The 23038-nt window shown below is 40.5% G+C and overlaps 1 protein-coding gene across 13 annotated transcripts in view; it reads left to right on the top strand.

Moving 5' to 3' along the window:
- Window positions 1-23038, top strand: part of OSBPL6 (oxysterol binding protein like 6) — a 226856-nt gene that overhangs the window by 75004 nt on the left and 128814 nt on the right. For 10 of the 13 annotated variants that reach the window (XM_055396929.2, XM_055396931.2, XM_055396933.2 and 7 more), the window contains one exon: window positions 2480-2525. The exons of the other annotated variants lie outside the window; for them this stretch is intronic. The gene's annotated coding sequence lies outside the window, so the exon portion shown is untranslated. The remainder of the gene's footprint in view (window positions 1-2479; window positions 2526-23038) is intronic. 13 annotated transcript variants of the gene reach the window in all.

Raw genomic sequence — 23038 nt, forward strand, 5'->3', positions numbered from 1 at the left:
AATCTTCCTTCTGTGGTGTGGTTTTAGGCATCTTCTTTCAGCCATCAAGTTGATATGTACACAAGACACTCAAGCTTTTCCTCAAGACCTAAATTTTTGCAGTCTTATGCAAAATAAGTCATATAGTATATTCTGTGATGAAATATGAATAACATTTATGTTATCCATATTTTATACTTAACCAGCTTTATTACGTTTTTTTTCAGGTAAGAATTAATAAAAAATGAGTGGATATACCTCATGTTACTACTGAAAGAAATATATTAATGATCTCTTCAGACATTCAAGGATGGAATGTAGTCTATTAGTAATTACAAATTTCATTATTATTGATTTTATATATTTGTATATTACTTTGCAGTTTAGAAGTTTTATATCCGTTGCCTTCCATGATACTTAGCAACATTCCAGGGTTGTTTTGAGTGAGGTGGGCACCACTCCTTATCTCCAGCTTATAGATGAATAAAATAAGGTTCAGAAAAGATCCAGAGACCCAATAGCTATGAAGTAGTGGGAGGAGATTAAAGTTCTAATTTTTTTTTTTTTAGAGAGTTCGCTTGGAACGTTTCAAACATGTACAAAATAAACAATAGTAAGGTGGATCCCCACGTACCCATCATCCAACCTCAACAATGATCAATATACTGCCATCTTATATCATCTATACCTTTACCAGCTCTTACCCCCCCCATGCTAATGATGGTGGTTTTCATAGTTTTTAAAGTAAGGTCTACATACACTGGAAAGTTCTAATCTTAGCTATATAGTTTTGACAAATGGGTGTACTTGTATAACTTACACCCATATCGTGATGATTGTCTCCCAGAAAGTTCCTTCATGCCCCCTCTCAGTCAACTCCCCCCTCATCTCAGATAACCACTGTTCTGATTTTTTTCACCTGATATTGGTCTGCTTGTTCTTGAACTCTTCATAACAGTGGAATCTCTCAGTGTGGCTACTTTTGTTCAGCATCATGGCTGTGAAGCTTTAATTTCTTGACCTAGAATTCAGTGCTGTTTGTTGAGAAGGGAGCTATATCTTCATCCCATAATTATAGAAAGATGATTCCCTGGATGATACCCTTTGAAAACCCAGGCTCTGGCTCATCTCTCTTTGAGTGCACATATAGACATGAAGCGGAGAAGGCAGTGGCACCCCACTCCAGTACTCTTGCCTGGAGAATCCCAGGGACAGAGGAGCCTGGTGGGCTGCCGTCTATGGGGTCGCACAGAGTTGGACACGACTGAAGCGACTTAGCAGCGACAGCATAGACATGAAGAGTTTTTCTTTACATATGGAGGATCCATCATTCTCTTCAGTGACGGAAGTGATTCCTTTCTGAGGGTTGGTGATGAAGGGGTGCTTCACCCTGAAATAATTTACCAACGTAGTCATTTGCTTCTAAGGCATGCATCCTCACCCTTCAGGCCCTCAACCAATTTCTCCTAATGTATTTGCTTATATGTTCTTGGCAAACTCCATTTGAGGTTGTGCTGATTTTTTAAGGTCAAGTACTGATAATTGTAAGATCCAGAAAGTCATTTACTTGTCTCATCATTTTTAATTAGATTACTTAATGGTATAGTTTTGCTAATTAAGTAGAAGAGAAATTATCAAAATAGTGGTTCAATTACTATATGCAGACCTTGCTTTTCATTTCATTTTATTTAAAAGAACTCAGTGAAGATTCAAAAGTAGAATTAGATCCAAATGTGTTTTTCTTCTGTAGGGAATTTTCTTTGAATTCTTTAATTCAATTATCTCTATTTTAGGTTAGAAAAGAACAACACAGACCAAAAAAAAAAGGAAGAATGATTCGTCTAGCTTTTAGGGAGGAAATGTGTAAGAATTATATAAGGAAGTTTCATAAGGAGAACAGTGAACTCAAGGAAGAACTAATTTATAGGTGCTTCTGGTTCCTTTGAAAGGCAGTGGCTTCTTTCTGAAAGAAAGTTTATACACCGATGTTGCTGAATGACTTGTAGTTTCTTAAAATGATTGGAAAGAAGAGAGCCTGAAAAGTAAAAATAACTTTGGCTTTATTCCCTCTGCTGTTCAAGTTTGAGTCAATACTGGATGACTTGTTTCCCCATATTAAACTTTTGAAGTAATCCTAGCAGCAATGGTGATCATTGCTGAGATCCCATTCATTCATTAGGAGATGTACAATGGTAATCGTCTGACATTTTTCTTCAGTTATTAGCTGGAATAAATTACTAGTTCCTGTAAAGAGAAACTTCTGTGTCATGGCCTCATTACCCAAGGTATAGCTTGTAACAGAAAAGCAGGGTAAATGCTGACCCTTTCCCTTTATTTACCAGTTTCAAAATGAATTAGTTAGATATCCTCCTCTAAAGGTGACCAATGCCTTTTTTTAAAAGATCGTAATGAACTTTGGGATTTTAATGCATTTGATATATTTCAATCCATTTGCAGTAATTATTTTATTTGATGATCAAATTGTCTGATTTTTGTCTAGGGGAGCCTCCTCCAGTTGGCTTCTGAGCTGTATGTATGTGATATATGTAAGTATCCATGCGTGTATGCATCAATAAGTCATCTATTTTTCTATCTTTCTATTTATTTATGATATGATTCTACTAGTCTTTGGTAGCAAGATGTTCCTACCTCATTGTATTTTTTGTTCCCAGACCTGAAATTAGCCATTTCTCCAAGGAGCTCTGGTTCCTTTTAATAGAAATTGTATTTCAGGACACAGTATAAACACTCATGGTGGTGACTGCTACTTGGTTTGTCATTATTTGGAGAAGGCAATGGCAACCCACTCCAGTACTCTTGCCTGGAAAATCCCATGGATGGAGGAGCCTGGTGGGCTGCAGTCCATGGGGTCAAGAAGAGTCAGACACGACTTCACTTTCACTTTCACTTTTCACTTTCATGCATTGGAGAAGGAAATGGCAACCCACTCCAGTGTTCTTGCCTGGAGAATCCCAGGAACAGGGGAGCCTGGTGGGCTGCCGTCTATGGGATCGCACAGAGTCAGACACGACTGAAGCAACTTAGCAGCAGCAGTTGTCATTATTTACAGGTCTTTTCAGAGGATAAACTTAGAAATTTTTATCTTTACATAAACTGCTTCATGAGTTTGTACCAATACTTCTAATTCACATTGAAGATTATGAAAAAATGATGATTAGATGGAAAATAATGGGGTGAATAAACAAGGACTGTAAGATCATGTAAAAGGCACTAAGGAAATAATTAATGAAATTATGGAAAATAGAACTGCAAAGGGAACTTAAAATAGCCGTGGTCTGTTTTTCTACCTACTCCTTTGCCTGCTCATAAAAGCTAAGTTTCAAGCTGTCTGAGTAGAGAAGAGGTTCAGGAAGGTGAAGCTCAAATATTAGTCACTGGCTTTGGCAGGACAGAAATGACTGGAGGCCACAATGTGAAGTGATTCGTGTGAACTGAAGAGATCAGAAAACAGATTACAGCAGTTCAAACGGAAAATTTTGTATTGAGCAAATTTCAACTTTAGTTGACCCTCCTGCAACTGTTTTCTCACTTTGAACTTTTTCTTGGAGAAAGGCTTTTATCTCTAGCAATGAGAAATCTGGTATGTGAAAGCAGGGCAAAGTTAGTTGCCAACAAGTCCCTCTCACACATGGTGGTTCTGGATTTTCCTTTTTGGACAAAAGAACTCTAGTTTATCATTTTTATTAGATTTCTCCTACTGATCTTAACTTTAATATCGTTGCTGTTGTTATTATTTAATGAGACGATGTGTAGGACATTTTGACTAGTGTTTTGTATTTACTATTTAGTATAATATTTAATATTAAAACAGGTGGAGGCAAGAAGCCTGGGCTGTAGTGTCCCCAGTTCAGTCTGGAAGGCAAATGTATTCATGTACACAGTCAATATCTAAAGCAAAACGTTGCATGTATGCAAGTTATCATAATAGAGATGCAAACTTGAATTACTTTACTTACTCCATAGGAAGATTCAAAAACTTCATATACATGTTTAAAATGCCAGTCTTGAAAGTATGTCTATTTTCAAATTGAATATCTGCAGTAAATGAAATAAACATCCCCAGCTGTTTGAGCATTAAATTTTCTTTAATTCATGTTGCAAAAGAGAATTGTTTTTGATGGGGAAAAAATGCAAATGTTATCAACTTTTAAGGTTAGTATCAAAATGTTAGCAAAACTCCATTTCATTATTAGTATTCAGAATCTGTCTCCAAGGGGAGCATTTCATGAATCAAGGTACATAAATGAAGTGTCATTGTGTTTCTTTAAACCTGATATTCATTTTCAAAGGGGAAATGTTAACATTTTGAAGTAGTCAGCAGTGAAATGCAGTGTTTTAAGGACAGGTTTCTTTTTAATGTTTCAACAAAAAATAGCTTAATAGCCTCCTCTCTAGGGTTATGGGATCCAATGGATTAAAGACAGAAGAGGTTGGCCTTCATTAAAATTAGAACTTCTAAGGGTGGCACAGTGGTAAAGAATCCGCCTGCCACTGCAGGAAATGTTGGTTCAATCCCTGGGTCAGGAGGATCCCCTGGAGAAGGAAATGGCAACCCACTCCAATAGTCTTGTCTGGGAAATCCCACGGACAAAGGAGCCTGGTGGGCTACAAAAGAGGAGCATGGGATCACAGAAGACTTAGGGAGTAAACAACAGCAGCAGCTCTGTGGAAGACACTGCCAGGAGGATGAGAAGACAGATCACAGATTAGGAGAAAATATGTGTAAGATAAGTTATATTATCCAAAATTTGCAAAGAATGCTTTAAAATTCAGTGTAAGAAAGCAAACAACTTCATTAACAAATGGGCCAAAGACCTTAACAGGTACCTCCATCAAAGAAGATAAATATACTCCACATCGGTATATTCTCAAGGGAATGCAAATTAAAACAGTGAGATACCCATATACACCTACTGGAAGGGCCAAAATCCAAAACATTGATAACACCAAACATTGCTGAGGATGTGGAACAACAGAAACTCTAATTCATTGCTGGTGGAAATGCAAAAATGGTTATCTGCCACTTTGGAGGACAGAATGGCAGTTTCTTACAAAAGTAAACATACTCTTAACATACAATCCAGCAATCACACTCCTTAGTATTTACCCAAAGGACTTGAAAACATATGTTTACACAAAAGCTTGCATTGGTATGTTTATTGCAGCTTTGTTCATAATTGCCAGCACTTGGAAGCAACCAAGCTGTCCTTCAGTAGGTGAATGGATAAATAAACTGATATATCCAGACCATGCAGTATCACTCAGCACTAAAAAAGAAATGAGCTATCAAGTCATGAAAAGACACAGAAGAATCTAAAATGCATATTGTTAAGCAAAAGAGGCCAATTTGAAAAGGCTACATAGCGTATGATTCCAACTATATGACATTCTCGAAAAAGCAAAATTATGAAGACAATAAAAAGATCAATAGTTGTCAAGGTTTGGAAGATGAAGAGGGTTGAACAGGTAGACAAAAAGGATTTTTGGAGTGGTGAAAATGCTCTGTAAGATACTATAATGAAAATAGATAACTTCTAGTCATTAGTTATACCCACTCTGGTGTTCTTGCCTGGAGAATCCCAGGGACGGGGGAGCCTGGTGGGCTTCCGTCTATGGGGTCACACAGAGTCGGACACGACTGAAGTGACTTAGCAGCAGCAGCAGCAGTCATTAGTTATATAGTATAGCTATGTTAGTATAGCTCAGGGAACTCTACTCAGTGTGCTGTGGGGACCTAAGTGGGTGTGTATGCACATGAGATGACATTGAAGTCACTCAGTCGTGTCTGACTCTTGCGACCCCATGGACTGCAGCCTACCAGGCTCCTCCATCCATGGGATTTTCCAGACAAGAGTACTGGAGTGGGTTGCCATTTCCTTCTCCAGGAGATCTTCCTGACCCAGGGATCGAACCCGGGTCTCCCGCATTGTAGGCAGACGCTTTACTGTCTGAGCCACCAGGGAAGTCCAGTGCATAGTTGTGTCCTATTCTTTGTGGCCCTATGGACTGTAGCCTGCCAGGCTTCTTTGTCCATGGAATTTTCCAGGCAAGAATACTGGAGTGGGTTGCTATTTCCTATTCCAGATCTACCTAAGGGGGAAGGAAATCAAAAAAAAAAAAAAAGGAGATATATGTGTACTTACAGCTGATTCAAGGGGCTTCCCTGGTGGCTCAGCAGTAAAGAATCTGCCTACAATGCAGGAGACTAGGGTTTGATCCCTGGGTCTGGAAGATCCCCTGGAGAAGGAAATGGCACTCCACTCCAGTATTCTTGTCTGGGACATCCCATGGACAGAGGAGCCTGGTGGGCTACAGTCCAGGGGGTTGCAAGAGTTGGATGTGACTTAGCAACTAAACCACCAACAACATAGCTGGTTCACTTTGCTGTACATTAAAAACTGACACAACATTTTAAAGTGACTATACTCAAATAAAAATTAATTTTGCAAAAAGATACTATAATGGTGGATGAATGTCAGATGTTTGCCCAAACCTGTGGAATGAAAAGCAACAAGAATGAATCATAATTTAAACTGTGGACTTTGGGTGATTTTGAAGTGTCAGTGTAGGTTCATCAGTTGTAGCAAAGGTTCCAGTTTGGAGGGGGTAATGATAATGAGGGAGGCTGTGCCTTTGTGGCTGCAGGGGCTAATATAGAAAATCTCTGTATTTTCCCCTCAATTTTGTTGTGAACCTAAAACTGCTCTAAAAAAAAATTGTCTTGCGTTTTTAAAGGTCTTGGAAAAAGTGGTACCAAGAAATTAGACTTCTTGAGTTTCTGCGTCTCTCACTCTTTCTTGGGATTAATAAATTGGAAAACTATAAAATAGAAGTTAGATAGTCAAATACCACTGAAATGCAGAGTTGGAGAAAGGATCTCCACACCCCGTATAATACTCAACATAACCAACACCCGGAACTTAATTATCCCTGTTTCATTAGTGGTTCAAGACTCAGTGTGCCATAGATATAGTTCCCAGATTTATACTGGAAATGGGTAAATAATTTTTTTTACCCATTTTACCCAGATTTGTTTCCTAACCTTTTCTTTTTTAAAAGCTGGACCATATCTATTCTGAAATGAGAGCTAGTTCTATAATGGGTTTCTCCAAAAACCCAAGTGCTCCTGTGATCCTGGACGAAAGTACACAGAGAGTAGCCTGTCAGAGTCGGAAGGAGCTTTGCTGTTATCTGGTTGCCTCACATCTTCGGTTTATAAATGAAGAAACCAAGCTCAGTGATACTGCTCAGTGACTTGCAAAAGGTGACACACTTTGAAGTAGCAGAAGTGTGACTGGGAACCCAGGCATCCAGCTCCTGGTCAGTGTGTTTTCCGCTGTATTGGGATGCTTGGTGGTTGCGTCCTTCTCAGTCTGACCGAGGGACTCCCACATCTCGGTTAGAAAGCTTAAGGGCCTTGCAGAGATACTGAGATCGATGTGTGTATGTATTCATCATTCAGAAGAGATAGAAAATTCTCAGTATCTTCTAAAATGATGATGGTGAATGGAAACTTGGCTTCAGGATATTAGGACGCCTCTGACATTGTAGCCTTTTGGCAAGAGCTTTTACCTCTTTTGCTGGCCAGAGTCACACTAAGTCATGTTTAGAAATAAAAAGGGGGGACAGTGACATGGTAACATGGTGCTCAGGGAGCTCTCCAGGTCAGGTGTGGCGCCTCCTTTCATTATGACTCACAGTGCGGCTGTGCATGGGACACAATTCTTGCATTTACCTAACTCCTGTATGCCAGTTGCTTTGTTCAGTAATATCTTCCAGTATTATTGAGTTTTTGAAATTATCTAACTAGGGAAAGTAAAATCCATAAACGTGAAAAAAAGTAAATTAAGTCCTTGAAATTACATGATCAAAAGCATCTTCCTGTCATATACATGTCTAAACTGATCATCAAATCAACTCTGTGGATTTATAAGACATCATCTCCTTTTAAGACCTTGTAGCAATTCACAAATGTTGATGAATGAATACTAACCATACTCCTCCTTGCATGACCTGTGAATTCTGTAAGGCTATTGGCAACAGTTTTGGCTCAGAGTAATAAGGGCACGTTTCACAGGTGAACTTCTTCCATCGATTCCATGGGAAACAGGACTAATTATATGTAATTGTCAAACTGCGTGACTTTTAACTATATGGAGTATGAGGATTCTTTAAACACACATAATCTCATGCCTTTCACCATGGTAATAATTGTGTTTTAACGTATTCGATCTGCAGGCAATACTTGCTCATAGGTGTATTTGCAAGCTCCACCTCCCCACCCACCCCCGCCCCTTTATAATAGCATAATCTCCAAGGGGTTCCTGGACCTTAGGTTGGAAACCACGGATGTAGACTTCCAGGGAGTGTGAAACTCAAAGAAGAGTGTTAACAGTGGGGCACAGTGGGGTTTTTTGTTTTTTTGGCTGTGCTGGATCTTCTGTGTGGCCCAGGCTTTTTCTCTAGTTGCAGCGAGCGGGGGCTAGTCTCTGGTTGTGGTGTGTGGGCTTCGCATTGCAGTGGCTTCTCTTGTTGCAGAGCACAGGCTCTAGGGTGCTTGGGCTTCAGTAGTTGCAACATGTGGGCTCAGTAGTTGCAGCTCCTGGGTTCTAGAGCACAGGCTTAGTAGCTCGGGTGCGTGGGCTTAGTGCTCTGTGACATGTGGGATCTTCCCAGATCAGAGATTGAACCCATGTTTCCTGCATTGGCAGGTGGATTCTTTACCAGCAAGTCACCGGGGAAGCCCAGTATTTTTTTTTTTTTACTTTTTTAGGGTTTTGTACTGATTATTTGATTTCTTTTAAAAAGTGTGTGTACATATGTTAAACAACTAAATGCAGCTCCCAAATTTTGCAGCATGTACTTTAGTCCATGCCATTTTTCAAATCCAGGATTGAATAATTGTCCCACAGCTGTTAGAGGTCATTGACTGTTTCCTAGTGATTTGACTTAAAAATTTAGGCCGGCTCTTGTAAGCATAGCACCATTTTAGTGGCAAGTATGAGCTAGATCAGCATGCTCTCCTCTGCCATTGACCTGAATCTGACATGACGGAAGCATGTATGCAGTAGATTGAATGTGTCCTCCTGAAACCCATATGTTGAAACCCTAACCTCAGGTGGGGTCTTTGGGAGATGATTAGGTCATGAGGGTGGAGCCCGCAAGAAAGGGGTTAAGTGTCCTTCTAAAAGGAACCCCAAAGAGCCTCTCACCCTTCAGCCTTGTGAGGACACAGGGAGAAGACGGTAGCCCATGAACCAAGATGGTTTTTTTCCCCACAAGGCACAGAATCTGCCCTGAACCTTGATCTTGACCTTTGCAGCCTTCAGAACTGTGAGGGATAAATAAATGTTTGTTGTCTGAGCCCCCCAGTCTGGTATTTTGTTACGCCAGCCCCATGGATGAGGTCAGTGGTCTATAGTTTTAAACCTTGCTCTTCCCTTTTCTTGCTCTTCTCCCCTCCGTTACTCTTTTCCTCTCTTTTCATGATTCTTTTTTTCCCTTCCTCCCTGCCCCACTTTGTTCTACAGATATTAAGCATGTAGCCTTGGGAAGCTTACAGATTAGTGGTTGAAACATGTGCTTCAAAAGAAATCACAGAAATCTCTGGCTGCAAACTGTGATAAGTGTTGAAGCAAAAATGTGGGTGCTGTGAGAATATGACAGAGATACAGCCCTGCCTGCGGGATCAGAGAACACTTCCCTGGGGAGCTGACAGTTGGGCTGATTTGGGATGAACTAGATGGTAAAGAAAGATGCGTTTTCCAGACAGAGATAACAATGTGCTTAAAGAATTAAGTTGAAGAGCAATAGTTTTGCCGAGGGGTGTGTGTGTTACTCTGTCAGTCATATCCGACTCTTTGTGACCCTGTGGACTGTAGCCCGGCAGGCTCCTCTGTCCATGGGCTTCTCCAGGCAAGAATACTGTAGTGGGTTGCCATGCCGTCCTCCAGGGGATCTTTCCAACCCAGGGATCAAACCCGAGTCTTTTATGTCTCCTGCATTGGCAAGCGGGTTCTTTACCGCTAGCGCCACCTGGGAAGCTGAGAGATGAGGCGAGGGCAAATCACACCAAAGTTTGTAGGGTCTGCCTGTTCAGAATTCTGGCTTCAATCCTAAGACCGGGTCTTAACATGAAATACTTTTGTGTGCCCAAGTGATTCAAGGACCACATTGAGCCCAATGAGCTACTGTTCGTATATGTTCCTATACTATATGTTCTCTGATTTTCACACGACAGTGCTAACCCCATAGCTCCTTACTGACTATATGTGTCCACTGGGGCTGCCATCACAGGATGCCACAGGCTAGATGGCTTAACACAGAAACTTACGTTCTCAAAGTTCTGGAGGTTCAAGTTCAACATCAAGATGCCATCAGGGTTGCCTTCTTGTGAGGACTCTTTTCCTGGCTTGTAGATGGCTACCTTCTTACTGCATCCTTACATGACTTCTGTATGTGCTGGGGGTGGGGGCGAGGGAGATCAATATCAGGTGTCTCTTCTCAGACACATGTATCCCATTGTTCACTGCAGCACTATTTACAATAGCTAGAACGTGGAAGCAACCTAGATGTCCATCAACAGATGAGTGGATAAAGAAGTTGTGGTACATATACACAATGGAATATTGCTCAGCTATAAAAAGGAACGCATTTGAGTCAGTTCTAATGAGGTGGATGAACCCAGAACCTATTATACAGAGTGAAGTGAGTCAGAAAAAGAAAGATAAATACTGTATTCTAACACATATACGGAATCTAGAAACATGGTACTAAAGAATTTATTTACAGGGCAGCAGTGGAGAAACAGACATAAAGAATAGACTTATGGACCTGGGGAGAGGGGAGGGGAGGGTGAGAGGTATGGAAAGAGTAACATAGAAACTGACATTACCATATGTAAAATAGACAGCCAATGGGAACTTGCTGTATGGCTCAGGAAACTCAAACAGGGACTCTGTATCAACCTAGAGAGGTGGGGTGGGGAGGGAGATGGGAGGGAGTTTCAAAAGAGAGGCGATATGTGTATACCTATGGCTGATTCATATTGAGGTTTGACAGAAAACAGCAAACTTCTGTAAAGCAATTATCCTTCAATAAAAAATAAATAAATTAAAAAAATCTAATGTCTCTTCTTATAAGACACCAGTCCTATCAAGTTGGAGTCCACCCTTTGACCTCATTTAACTCTAATTACCATCCTAAAGGCCCTATCTCCAAATAGAGTCACATTTGGGGGTTAGAACTTCAATATATCAATTGGTGGTGGTGAGGTGGGGGATGGGGAGACACAATTCAGCACATAACACTCACCTGTCACAATCTGGAGTGTGACATCCAGTGATTGTCCAGGACAATACCTCATGATTTATAATGAGCAGGTGTCTTAGAAGAGGACAGACCTTAAAGCCCTGCAAAAGAGCCAAACAGAATATGATTCTGTTAGGTCAGCGTGCTCCATCATGGAATCCCCAGAACTTGGGATTGATCAACTCGCTGCAACTCTAAGGTGGGCCTAGGCCACCGCCATGGACAGATGGTGCTTGGTCCTGGGATGCTGCAGGTCAGTGGGAAAGTTAACACAAAGCTTCAACACAGAGAGATGCCGAGACTTCCAGATGCAATCCTCAGAGTCTCGTGACATCAGGTCATAACAGTCAGCTTCAAGAATCACGTGAGACCTGCTATATTTAATAAGACCACAGAGAAGAGAACTATGAAGCTTAGGTAATGCACTGTTCTTGCCCTTTTTGTGAGAACAGTGGGAATTATGTTAACTACCTTTGGCTGTGGGGCTTGTGCTTTTTCCTGGGTCTTTTAAATTAGTGATCCTTCAAGAAAAGATTCTAAGGAAATGAATAAGCATGTCATTCTCAAGGGTATTTTCTGGACATGTTGATGCATCAGCAGGGCCGTGAGCAGTCTAGGATGGGGAAGCCAGAGAAACATGTGTATTTTTGTTTTTGCCAGTGCATCGCAAGCTGTCAAAGGAAAGTTTATCGTTTTCTCCCCAATGACGTGAGTTTATTGATTATGTCTGTACTTTCCCCACTTTACCTTTTATTTATTCTTATTATAAGATTCTATAATGAGATGAAATTATATACAATGAATTTCAATCTCTTATAGGTTGGAAAAGGATCAGTGAAGGAAAACTTAGAATAACAGAATCTCCATCCTACACTCTATTGGTAGATATAGTATATATAAGCTATATACTGTCTTAAGTGTCTTATGGGTTTTCAGGCTTCATATGTGGCATAAAAAGTGAAAACCTGGAGAAAAAGGACATTTGCCAGGAAACCTGAGGCAAAGAGAGGGACTATGATGTGATAGGCTAATAAATTATCAAACACATGCTCGGAATAAGATGCTGTACTAGGCATTTAAGGACATCAGTCAGTTCAGTCGCACAGTCATGTCCGACTCTTTGCGACCCCATGAACCGCAGCACACCAGGCCTCCCTATCCATCATCAACTCCCGGAGTCCACCCAACCCATGTCCATTGAGTTGGTGATGCCATCCAACCTTCTCATCCTCTGTCGTCCCCTTCTCCTCCTGCCCTCAATCTTTCCCAGCATCAGGGTCTTTTCAAATGAGTCAGCTCTCCGCATCAGGTGGTCAAAGTATTAGAGTTTCAGCTTCAACATCAGTCCCTCCAATGAATACCAAGGACTAATCTCCTTTAGGATGGACTGATTGGATCTCCTTGCAGTCCAAGGGACTCTCAAGAGTTCTCCAACACCGCAGTTCAAAAGCATCAATTCTTCTGCGCTCAGCTTTCTTTATAGTCCAACTCTCACATCCATACATGACCACTGGAAAAACCATAGCCTTGACTAGATGGACCTTTGTTGACAAAGTAATGTCTCTGCTTTTTAATATGCTGTCTAGGTTGGTCATAACTTTCCTTCCAAGGAAAGTGTCTTTTAATTTCATGGCTGCAATCAGCATCCACAGTGATTTTGGAAACCAGAAAAATAAAGTCAGCCGTTGTTTCCACTGTTTCCCCATCTATTTGCCATGAAGTGATGGGATTGGATGCCATGATCTTAGTTTTCTGAATGTTAAGCTTGAAGCCAACTTTTTCACTCTCTTCTTTCACTTTCATCAAGAGTCTCTTTAGTTCCTCTTCACTTTCTGCCATAAGGGTGGTGTCATCTGCATATCTGAGGTTATTGATATTTCTCCCGGCATTCTTGATTCCAGCTTGTGCTTCCTCCAGCCCAGCGTTCCTCATGATGTACTCTGCATATAAGTTAAATAAGCAGGGTGACAATATACAGCCTTGACGTACTCCTTTTCCTATTTGGAACCAGTCTGTTGTTCCATGTCCAGTTCTAACTGTTGCTTCCTGACCTGCATATAGGTTTCTCAAGAGGCAGATCAGGTGGTCTGGTATTCCCATCTCTTTCAGAATTTTCCACAGTTTATTGTGATCCATTAAGGACATAGGAAGATTAAAAAACAACCAAGAAACTCAAGGAATTTGCATTTTAAGTTAGATTAGCTATAAATCTAAGCAAAATATAAAATGTCAAGTAATTGAAGGAAAGTAATACAGACTGTAGCGACTTAGCAATACAGATGAACTATCAGAAGGTGGTATTTGATTTATTGCCAAATGACTGGTACTACCTATCAAGAGATTTTCTATACTAGCATCCGAACTCTGTAACAACAAGGTCTGTGCTTGCAGAGTTTAGCAAAGTGGTAGGCATTCATTGGAATGGATGAATGAGTGGTGTTTTGGCTTGTTTGTTACAAAGGCATAACTTATATATAGCAGGGTACACAAATTCTGAATGTAGACTCACTTTTCTGTATCTGTGTCTATGCACAGAACTACCTCCAGATGAAGATACAGAGCCTTTCTAGCACACTGGAAGGTTCTTTCATGCCTCTCCCAATCTGTGCTGCATAATACCATACTTACTGCTGTCACTGTTTTAATTCACCCTGTCTTTGAGCTTCATATAAATGGAATTGGAAGGTGGTTCTCTTTGGCTTAAGATTCACCCTTGTTGTGCTTTTGTAGTTGCAGTAGCCTGCATTCATAGTTGATTTTTTTTTTCCATTTCTGTTCATTGTTCTTAATGGACATTTGGGTTTCAAGTTTGAGGCTGTTATGAAAAAAAAACAGTGTGAACATTCTCAAATTTGCCTTTTGATGGATATAAACAGTCACTTCTCAGAACATATATCCGTTAGTGGAATTTCTGTGTCATAGAATATTATTAACTTTAGCCGACATTTTTTTTGAAGGGATTATATCAATTTATATTCCTATCAGCAGTGTAAGAGAGTTTAAATACAGATTCTGAATTGTATGTTTCAGTAAACTTTATTCAAAATGTATAAAGACTCTGGTCATTATAACTTGAGGGAGGGAATGAGTTTTTCCTAATATTAATATTGCTCATATTTCCAGATTCTGAACTCTCATGTCCAGACACAGTGTAGGCACTCAGTCGATATTTGAGTGGATTCTGAGATACGTCCGTAGTTCAGGAAAGAAGGCAAACATGAGAGCAGAGCATTGTGGCAACCAGTTATTTAATTCTGCCTGTTTCTTATCAAGCCTTCCCCTCATCAGTTTCACGATGCCATTGACTCCACAGTCAGAGTCTGTGCTCATTGAGAGTCTGTGCTGTGCCAAAAGCTCTGCCCCACTACTGTCGCTGCTGAATAAAGTTAAGAATGTCAAGCAAGGCCCGTAATATCACAGTGGCTGGTGCAGGCCTGTGCTGGTGACCAGTTTCCCTCTGCTCCTTCCTCAGGATGGGTTGTGGGCTGCACCATAATAGGAACCTCTGCAGTGGGGCCCTGCAGCGGGGTTGGGCTGGGCTCAGGTGAGGTCTCCACCAAGTAGGATAGGAATTAGGCCATGAATGCTTTCCAGTAATTTCCTCAGTTTAGCTCTCTTATCAAGAAAGATCTCCTGTTTTCTTTTTGTGGGGATGAACAAGGAAAACCAGAAAGCGTGACTGTGAGTTATGTGAGTCAGGATATATATGCAGTGTGACTGTTGGTCACAGTTGCTTTAATGATAATAAAAGCTGACATCAGGCACCTCCTGTGTACCCACTATTCTTGTTCAGTCCTCATTACAACCCTATGAAATACATACTCTTAGTCGCTCCATTTCACTGATTATGAAACCAAAAAACAGAGGAAAGACAGAACTCTTCCAAGGTCACGCGGCTAGAGAGGGGCAGAGAGGAATTGGAAAGTGGATAGTTCTGGAGACTGGGCTCTTAGCTGCTTACTGCATGATAGTTACCTATTACTTGTGACTTTCACCTTTTCAATTCACAGTCTTTATTTCTATGAGCCTCATAGAAGTTGACTATTTGACATGAATATTTCAATGATTTTTGCATGTAACTGTCCCCTGGGATGGCAGATTTGTAGTCTGAAGAAAGTATATAGTAAGCCCTCAAAATCTTCAGGTTCTGTATCTGCAGAGTCAACCAACTGCAGATTGAAACTATTCAGGGAAAAAATTTTCAGAAAGTTTCAGAAGCAAAACTTGAATTTGTGCTGTACCGGCAACTACAGGTGTACCTTGGCAGTATTGAGGATTTGGCTCCAGACCACTGCAGTAAAGTGAATATTGCAGTAGTCAGTCATACAAATTTTCTGGCTTCCCAGTGCATATACAAATTATGTTTATACTATATTGTAGTCTATTCAGTGTCCAATAGCATTATGTCTTAAAAAGCAATGTACGTACCTTAACATTAAAATACTTTATTGGGACTTACTTGGTGGTCCAGTGGTTAAGACTTCACCTTCCAGTGCAGGGGGTGTGGGTTCAGTCCCTAGTTGGGGAGCTAAGATCCCACATGTCTCTTGGCCAAAAACCAAAACATAAAACAGAAATAACACTGTAACAAATTCCAGACTTTAAAAATAGTCCACATTAAAAAAAAAAATCTTAAACATATTTTATTACTAAAAATTAATAACCATCATCTGAGCCTTCAGTGAGTCCTAATCCTTTTTGTAATAGTAACATCAAAGATCACTAATCATAGATCACCATGACAAAAATTATAATAATAATGAAAATGTTTGAAATATTGCAAAAGTTATCAAAATGTTACAGAGACACAAAGTGAACAAATGCTGTTGGGAAAATGGCATGTATAGACTGACTTGACAAAGAGTTTCCACAAGCGTTCAATTTCCAAAAATGTGCAGTATCTTTTAAGTGCAATAAAGTGAAGAGCAGTAAAAGGAGGGAAGTATGCTTATATTTAAATAGTATTCACATTGTATTGGGGCTTTCCTTGTGGCTCAGATGGTAAAGAATCTGCCTGCATTGCAGGAGACCTAGGTTTGATCCCTGGGTTGGGAAGGTCCCCTAGAGAAGGGAATGGCTACCCACTCCAGTATTCCTGCTTGGAGAATTCTGTGGACAGAGGAGCCTGGCGGGCTATGGTTCATGGGGTTGCAAAGAGTCAATCACACTTTCACTTGCACTTTTCACTTACATTGTATTAGGTTTTATAAGTACTGCAGAGATGATTTAAAGTGTACAGGAATATGTGCATAGGTTATATGCAAATACTATATACCGTTTGATATTAAAGGACTTGAGCATCCTTGGATTTTGTTGTTCACTGTAAGTAGGTGGGAATCCTGGAACCAATGCCCCACAGATAAGGAGGGATGACTCTATGGCTTATAGAGGTATTAGAATGATCCATAGATCTCAGTTTTTTAAAAAGAAAAAATTTTAATCTAATATTAGTTCCTCTATGTCAGAAGGTATGTAAATTGGCAGCCATACATACTACTCAATAATGTCTGTGTATTTTTAAATAAATTATGTGTTGTATGTAATGAGAAGTAAACAATAATTCTGAGGTCTGAAAATGTATGAGTTTAAAAACCTGTCCATAATTAACATTTGAACACCTGTCATGGGGTATGCAAAGTACGATCCTGAATGTATATCATCTGAAATCCCCAAAGCAACTTAAAGTAGGTTTTATTAGAGCCCAAATCCCCATTTTTCAGGTGAGAAAGTTGAGGATCAGATAGGCTAATTAACCTGCTCAATTTCATAGCTGGAGAACTTTGCTGGGATTTGAAGTAAGTCTGTTTTACTCCAAGACCCATGCTCTTTCCAGGATGTCACTGACTTCTACTTGTGCCCAAAGGAAGCCCTCAATTTCAACTAAAACTTCTGTTATATGATATCATAGTCTACCCAGCTTTCTTCATCTATTTTCTAAATCCATCTATGACATCAAATTAAATTTCCTGAAAAACAATTTTGAGTTGTAATGGATGGCATTGTTCATTGTCTCAGCATTTTAAAATTTATCCTGCTTTTACTGCCAGTATCATCTATCTGAATACCGGAAGCTTTAGTCATAAGAATGTTAATAGGCCTGATTCAGTTGTCAGATTTTTTTGTGGTCTGATGAACAAACAAGTAAGTCACTGTGGAAACCAAAGAGAAATCTAGACGCATTGATACAGCCAGAGGACTAAGAAATAGGGCAGCTTGAAATAATTCGATCAAAGTAGCATAGGAAGTGAAAGAGACTGACTCAAAGAGAAACAAGGCCAGAATTATTCAGTTAGGCCTTGTATGGAAAAAAAATAAAGATTACATATACAAAACTAATACTTGTTTAAGATCTTTTTTTAAAATTTTTATTATTATTAGTTAACACCAAAAACATTTTGTATTGGGGTATAGCTGATTAACAATATTGTGAACAGGGAAGGGACTCAGCCATACATATAGGGTCTATTTTATCATTTCAGACCGCTGCATAATTTATAACGATGCCACTGACAGTGTTTACCTGATTTGTTAACAGACTTTAGCATTGTATTGACTTCAGTTTTCATGTGGTAGGCATATTTGTACTATAAAAGAACATATAATTATAAAAGAACATAAAAGTAAGTTAAAACAGGGTCTCCAGCTACCTGCTCAAAAGGATTCAGTTTCTCGAAGATTCCAGTAGTCTGAGAGACACCAGCAATGTGATATTGGAGACTGGATGTCCAAATGTCATTGATCGGAAAACCATCCCAGGTGGAGCACTCAGCAGAACTTTCCATGAGCATAACTCCAAGTCCAGACATCCCTGTAAAAATGTTCTTTCCTCTGGGTTTGGGACATTAAGTTGTCTATTCTTTCAGGCTTTGGAGTTTAGGAAAGTTACTTATGTTTAGGAGTGCGTATTTAAACTCATTAATGTGATAGTTTGTGAACTGAATAGGAGAGACGTGTCATCTGTGAATATGGATCCACAGTCCGGATGTGGACTGGGCAGCTGTTCAGTGGCCTGGGAAGAACGTGGCTATCAGCACAGTCCTAGAGCATCACCCCAGAGTGAAGTGAGCCTCTCCTTTATGATCCAAATAGGTGTTTCACTTAGCACCACCCAAGTGACCTGTCTGACAAGTGAACTTCTGCCCAAGCTATAGCAGATTGCCAGGGTTTAGGGGTTCTTTTATTCGTCTTTCCCTCTCTTGGCATTAGTGGGTTCTGTTGTATATCAGATTCTCCAATTTTTGCATTTTGGTCCTTGGATATTTAGAGTTTAAAGCACATTAGATATGATGATTGCAACTATCACTCTGTGCACAGGTCTCGAGGGCTATTTATCCACAGCCCAGAGGCAGGTAGTGTTTTGAGTCTGTAGTCGGAGAAGTACAAGACCAGCTGTCTTATGCCTTCGCTAACTTTGGAGGTGTATTACCAGTTACATGAGTGGACGGGAAGCTTTTCATGCATCACTGTTAATAGTCGTTGACAAATCACCAGTTGGAAAATGTAAACGGAGTGTCTGTGTCCTGGGAGTAGCACTGAAATTCTCATCTCTCAACTTGCTTCACAAGAAAACAAATCGTACTGCATATCTTTTTAACTGTAGCCTTTTTTTCAGCAAAGTTTATCTGAGTTCATGTTTGTCCATTTGGTTTTCATGATCAGTCACATTGAACTTTAGCACATTCTAGCGTACTTCTTGTATACTTTAGCAAAATAGTAGATGTACCATGGTGCAGTCGGGCTTACAGAAATAGTGCAGGTGTGGATGTTGCCCTCAGAATGCATCCATTCTGGGAATTGAAAGACACATGTGTCAAAAACTCTGATCGAAATGGACTGAGGAGAGTCCAGGAGGTACTGAGCAAGGATTATAAAAGTCAGAAACCTGAAGAATTACTTCTAGCTGACCACGGAAGTAATTCCATGTCATCTGCACAGGGTTTAAAAGGAAGAATGGGTTTTAGACTTTGGAGGGTAAGGGGAAGACTGTTTTCTTTAGAGGAAACACATAAAATAGGCAAAGAGTGAGTATATTCGGGGGAATCACAAAGAGTTGTGTCTGTTAGAAGATTTCAAGGAGCCTATCATGGAAGATAAAGTTGGATAGTTGGTTGGAGTTAGATCATGGAAGACCTTTAATACTGGAATAAGGGATTTGAGCTTTATTCTCTTTCCTTAGTTTCAAATATTAACTCAAGTGTATTACCTTAGATGTGATTATTAGGTGTGATTATGCATAAGAGTACCATGATGCTTTGGGCAGTTTGCTTGGGAACAAAAAAAACTGTTACCCAGCTGTAATATGTGTGGTCTGGGTCAAATGGCTCTTTTTGGCTGAGAATTTTCTGCAGAGGCGGTGCCAAATATATCACATAATCCTTTACTCAGATGAAAGTCAGCTACATCACTACAGCATGCACTTATTTTGATTACTCCCTAGGTTCAATTATATTCAGTTCAGTTCAGTCGCTCAGTCGTGTCCGACTTTTTGCGACCCCATGAATCACAGCACGCCAGGCCTCCCTGTCCATCACCAACTCCCGGAGTTCACTCAAACTCATGTCCATCGAGTCAGTGATGCCATCCAGCCATCTCATTCTCTGTCGTCCCTGTCTCCTCCCACCCCCAATTCTTCCTAGCATCAGACTCTTTTCCAGTGAGTCAACTCGACGAATGAGGTGGCCAAAGTATTGGAGTTTCAGCTTTAGCATCAGTCCTTCCAATGAACACCCAGGATTGATCTCCTTTAGAATGGACTAGTTGGACCTCCTTGCAATCCAAGGGACTCTCAAGAGTCTTCTCCAGCACCACAGTTCAAAAGCATCAATTCTTCGGTGATCAGCTTTCTTCACAGTCCAACTCTCACATCCATACTTGACCACGGGAAAAACCATAGCCTTGACTAGACGGACCTTTCCTGGCAAAGTAATGTCTCTGCTTTTTAATATGCTGTCTAGGCTGGTCATAACTTTCCTTCCAAGGAGCAAGCGTCTTTTAATTTCATGGCTGCAATCAGCATCTGCAGTGATTTTGGAGCCCAAAAAAATAAAGTCTGACACTGTTTCCACTGTTTCCCCATCTATTTCCCATGAAGTGATGGGACCAGATGCCATAGGATTTATATTTCACAGCTTTCTGTTTGTTTGTTTGTTTGACACAGTGGGTGGTACTGTAATGCCTAATGCTCCATGTGCCTGACAGACAAGCTAGTTTGAAAGCTGAGTCATTAAGCTCCTTCATCTTCTCAATTTCCTACTTAACATTTTCCCTTCATATGGGCACTTTGTAAGCAATGAGGTAGCTACTGCCCAGGAAAGAGTAGCCCTGGTTTTTTTGTTGTTCTGTCCTATTCAAAGAGATTATTTTAGTCTACCTGTGTATGCCTTGGAAATGTTCTGAACTGATATTTTTTAGCTATTGGAGGCGAAGAAAAGCATCTGAATTTTATCAGACTTGGAACACTTTTCAACTGATAAAAATGGTAGTGAAAAGGGCCTTCATTGTTAGTGTTCTCTGGCTAATTGATTCAGTAGACTAAAGCTTGAGGCTTATGTGGCAAGGTCAGTTAGTTTTGCTCTCTGATTATCTCTTGGAGCCTCTAGTCCTGGCCATTGATTTCAAAAATAATTACAATTAACAACAAGCACTTACACAGTGCTATACACATAACCTCATTTAATCTTCAGAATAATCCTGAAGGGTAGGTACTGTTACTGTCTCCATCTTTACAGATCTTGAAACTGAGGCATTGAGAAGCTGTGTAACTTGCCATTACTGGTAGTTGACTGAACCAGGATTTGAACCGAGGCACTTAGGTTCCTGGGTCTTTATTCTTGATCTCATTAAAATCTAACTATGTCCCTACACTTAAGGAAACACAATATGCATCTAAATGTTTAAGGCAATTTATTTTGTATAGTATGAAGCTTTGAATTTAAGAAGTTTCAGGTCAAGGTATTTTATACAGACACCCAGAATCTATTTAGCATCTCTTTTGTTGTCTGTGGGAGGGGGCGGGGCGGGGCAAGGCTTCACAGAGGTAACATTTGAGGCCTGAGCCAGGACTTAAAGGATGCTCATGTGCTCATGCTCAGGCAGAGAAGAGCATCACAGGTTGGGCAAACAAACATACAGAGGCTTGAGGAGGCAAAAGGGCATTTGATGTGCATGTTTGTAGGAATGTGTGGTGTTCACTGTATCTAAAGCGTGGAGAGAGGGACTAAGGTGTAGTTTAAGAGTGCAGATTGTACCCTGCTAAATAGCTTAAAAATTATTTTCTCAGACAGAGACCTTTAAAAAAAATCAAAGGCTCACAAATTTTTGTATTCATTTCCAGAGGCTTCCCAGGTGCCCTGAAGCTCATGTGTAGGTCTGTGGGTCCCTTCCCCCAAGCAATTGAGAATAGCACGATCCAATATATGTTTTAAGAAAGATGACTCTGATGACAATGAAAGATGGCTTGGAGGAGAGAAGGATTAGAAGCAGAGGAATCAGGAGGCAGATACAAAAAGATCTGTCTGAGATGGCAAGAAGAACCATGTCTCTGAAAGATGTTTAGGAGACAGAAATGAGAGAGAGGACCCAGGGTGAGTTAAATGGGAAAGTCGTACATAAAATAGTTAAAAGTAACTGTCATATCTAGCTTGGTTTAAGGATGTACAGTGATGTCATTAACAAAAACTAAAGGAGAGGAAAGGGGCAAGAGTAGAAAGATTTGGGGCTTGATTTTTAGGCCTGCTGAGTTTCAGTGCCATGATATATACCAATGGGAATGTCTGCTGTACAGCTGGAAATGCAGTCTGGAAGAGAACCCAGCACTGGGGAGAGAGATTTAGCTGCTCGAAGGCAATGGCACCCACTCCAGTACTCTTGCCTGGAAATCCCATGGATGGAGGAGCCTAGTGGGCTGCAGTCCATGGGGTCGCTAGGAGTCGGACACGACTGAGCGACTTCACTTTCACACATTGGAGAAGGAAATGGCACCCACTCCAGTGTTCTTGCCTGGAGAATCCCAGGGACGGGGGAGCCTGGTGGGCTGCCGTCTGTGGGGTCACACAGAGTCGGACACGACTGAAGTGACTCAGCAGCAGTAGCAGCAGCAGCAAATGGTAGTTTGAAGCCCTCTGGGTGAGTCAGGGCCACCCAGGGGAGCCCAGAATGAGAAGACAAGGGCAGAGGAGGAGTGTCTGGTAAAGCTGGCTGGGGAGGCGAATCAGGGGAGCAGCAGCAGCCTTGAGGCATTTGAGCACTTCCTGTGTGCTGGGTCTGTTCTGAGCACTCTGTGGGCATTAGCTTGCCTAACCCTCAAACACCTCCCTGGAACGGCTGCGTTTTGCACAGGAGGAACCCGAGGCCGAGGCCGAGAGAAGGAATTTGCATAGAACTAATAAGTCACTTTTGATGGTAAATTAGTGGTTGCCTCATTAAGTTGATGTAATTGAATTAAGATAGCTTTTGTTATCACCTTTTTACAGATTTAAACAGAGATTGGTAAGCTTTGATGATACTATTTCCTTACTTTTGCCTCTGTTCTATCAAGTTAATATAGTATAATCATCAGAAGTCATGAAGAAAGTATGATAGGAGACTTGCATAAATTTCCAAATTCCCTGGCTTTTTCTCACGTGAATATTCTGTCAAAATTCATGCATTTCTTAAACGTATTTTTATTTAATAGCGTAAATTTTCCCTGAAGTTTTCTCCTAATTAATAATATGTTTGGCACTAATTG

This window comes from Moschus berezovskii, chromosome 2 (assembly GCF_049115385.1).
Source record: "Moschus berezovskii isolate FMDL1 chromosome 2, NW_MosBer_1.0, whole genome shotgun sequence".
Lineage (NCBI taxonomy): Eukaryota > Metazoa > Chordata > Mammalia > Artiodactyla > Moschidae > Moschus > Moschus berezovskii.